The sequence below is a fragment of the Rhinopithecus bieti genome, unplaced genomic scaffold (genome assembly GCF_001698545.2).
Source record: "Rhinopithecus bieti isolate Rb0 unplaced genomic scaffold, ASM169854v2 scaffold_45609, whole genome shotgun sequence".
Classification (NCBI taxonomy): Eukaryota; Metazoa; Chordata; class Mammalia; order Primates; family Cercopithecidae; genus Rhinopithecus; species Rhinopithecus bieti.
Genome location: NW_016818321.1, coordinates 104,329 through 107,527, shown reverse-complemented (window position 1 = coordinate 107,527; position 3,199 = coordinate 104,329).

The window sequence follows — 3,199 nt, the reverse complement described above, 5'->3', positions numbered from 1 at the left end:
ATATATAAAATATATCTATATTAATTTTAAAATATATGTAATATATGTATTTAAATAATCTCTTGTGATTTTCCTTTTTAAAGGTGCTCACTAAGTAGATTTTGTTCTAGCACAAAAGTGACTGGTTATTTTAACTACAGGAGAAAGGACCTTGATGCTATGGAGTATTTGGTTCTTAGCTGACAGCATCTCGAATGCCCTTCCAGCCTATGAGCAAGCTGCATTTCACAGGGATCCTAAGGGAATCCACACTCCCAACTTTGGTGGAGTTTCAGGGTTGGCTGAAGCAGAGTGCTGTGGGCACACCACCATGGTCAAAACTCAATCAGGAAATGCAGGATGCACATATCCAAAGGTGAACAAAGTAAAGAATAATAATCATTGTGATAAGAAGCCAGTATTGCAGACAGGAAAATCATAGCTTATATAAATAAAAAGGATAAGCCAAGCACAGAAATATGAATGAGAAAAATCCAGAGCAATATGGTCAATTTGCTGTATAATGCAAGCCTCTAATGTGAGCCACATACCTGATTTTAATTTTCTGTTATCCTAATTTAAAATGTAAAAAGCAACAGGTGAAATCAATTGTAATAAACATGTTATTTCCCCTTATGTATCCAAGTATTAATATTTCAATGCATAATCAATATAGAAATTTAAAATGAGGTATTTTATGTTATTTATTTCCATTCTAAGCTTCAAAATCCAGTATGAATTTTTCACTTACAGAACATCTTATTTCAGAGTAGCCACAATTCAAGTGCTCAATAGCACATGTGGCTACTGGTTGTTGTATTGACAGTGCAGGCACAAAGTCATCAAAGTGATTTAATGGGTTAAGGTGTGAGACAGAGTCTAGAATTAATCCATAGATAGCAAGTGGTGCCAGTGCCCGTTTTGCTTTAATGCATAACATGGGGGATTTTAAGTATTTGAAAGCCTCAGTTCTGCTCTTGCTTCTCCTGCTTATTCATTTTTGAACCTCAAATTTATTGGCTATGTAAATAAAAATATTACATTATATGCTCAAAATACACACCTGAGCTATCCTATGAAGGAGCACCGTGGATGCTCTCAATGTTAGTCAAAATATTATATAATTCTTAGCGTATTACAAAGTTGAGAGAAAAAGAGGACATTGAAACTGAGAGTAGTTATCTATCTAGAGCAAATTACAGTTTTATTTTTATTGATTTTCTCCTCCATTGCTTGTTAAATAGGGAAGTCTATAGGTAAGATCCAAAATTACTGTGTTTCTATCAATTAACTTTGGAATTATATGAAGCAATTACATTAAGCAAAAATATTAGATTCTGTTCTAATTAAAAGTGAACATTAAAAGTTTAAGACATAAACTACATTGACATTAACAATGCTTGAAAATAGTGTTTCTTACTTTAAATGTAAGACGAAAAAATACAATCCAAGGGAATGTGCAGTTAATAGAGCAAAACAAACGATTCATCCCAGTGGGATGAATAGACAGAAAATCAGTGGTTCAATGATCCCCCTGTTTCTTCAACAAAATAAATGTAAATTTCTCACATGCTATTATTAAAAGGTGTGTGCTTTTTAATACTTATAATTAGTAATGAGGGAAATATAATATTTTGTCCATCAGCCATGTGTTTATTTACAATCAGCCATAACTGTGTATATTGGAGGAACAACTTTGAACAAGATGAAAACATGTAATGAAGATTAACATCATGAAAGCTTAATGTGAATTTTATGTTTCCTTCATAGTAGTTCACATTTGTCTAATTTGGAAGATTACATTTGGAAACTAAACAATGAAGTTATTTAACTTGTAGTGGAAAAAACACTCCAAATTTTTAATTGAAATGATTTTGGTGTAGCAAATATGCCACATTACCACATGAAAATTTAAATATGTGCTCTAAATAGCTTCTTATCCTGAAAAAAGGGGAAATTTCCTATGGTTTGTTAAATATTCTCAAATACTCTGAAGTTCTCTCCCTACAATGGAGAGGTTTGGCTCACAAATTGGATGTGAGAGCACCTAACCTCTTATTGAATCAGGTTTTCTGTTTCTGTAAGCCTGTAGAAGGCAGGATTTCTTTCCTCTTTTTTTTTTTTTTGAGATGGAGTCTTGGACCCTCGCCCAGGCTGAAGTGCAATGGCGAGATCTCGGCTCACTGCAACCTCTGCCTCGTGGGTTCAAGCGATTGTCCTGCCTCAGCCTCATGAATAGTTAGGATTACAGGCGCCTGCCATCACGCCCGGCTAATTTTTTGTATTTTCAGTAGGGACGGGGTTTCACTATGTTGGCCAGTCTGGTCTCAAACTGCTGACGTCATGATCCACCCATCTCAGCCTCCCAAACTGCTGGGATTACAAGCGTGAGCCACCTGTGCCCAGCCAGGATTTCTTTCTTATTGTGGCGCACTGGCACGTGTTCAACAGTCAGTTCTCCAGAAGAAAAAAAAAATAGCCCTGATTTGCAGTGTTTCTCAATTTCTTCCCTTGTGGCCTATTTCAACTTATCAACATGATTTCACTGAAAGCAGGAGAAAAGATGTGTACATCCGACACACCACTGCTACCCTCCCTAAAATGCAGTTTTTATTTCTGTGACATTAAGATGAGTGGTCATTAACACAGTGCTCTGTGAGTTCTTCCACTGGCAGCAAGTAAATTACTGATTCAGACTACACTTTAAGCAAATGGATTTTGTTCTTGTGAATTTCCATTACCATAAAGTCCAAGGCACATTTTTCAGATCTGAACATCTTGCAATTTTCATCATTTCAAACTCAGTTTCCTTGGTGGACTTGTATTTTGTGTAGTTTTATCTTTTATTTCCCTACTGACTAATCAGTAGAAAATCTAATTGTATGTTTATTGGCATTTGGATATCCTCTTTTGTGAAATGCCTTTCAAATATGTTGCCTGATTTTTTAATTTCTGTGGTCTTTTCCTCATTGAGCACTTTGTTGGTACTATTAATATATGCTACAGATATCCACATATCTTTCCCACTCCGTATTTGTTAATGTCTCTTGATGAACAGACTTTACATCACTGTTTCTTTTTTCCCCTACTCAAAAAGTTTTCCCAGTTCTAAAATCATAAAAATGTTCTCAAAGCTTAAGCGCTTTGTTTTCTACATTAAAATTTACAATCCAAATGGAAAAAATTGTTCTGTGAATGGTATAGGGGTTATTTCATGTTT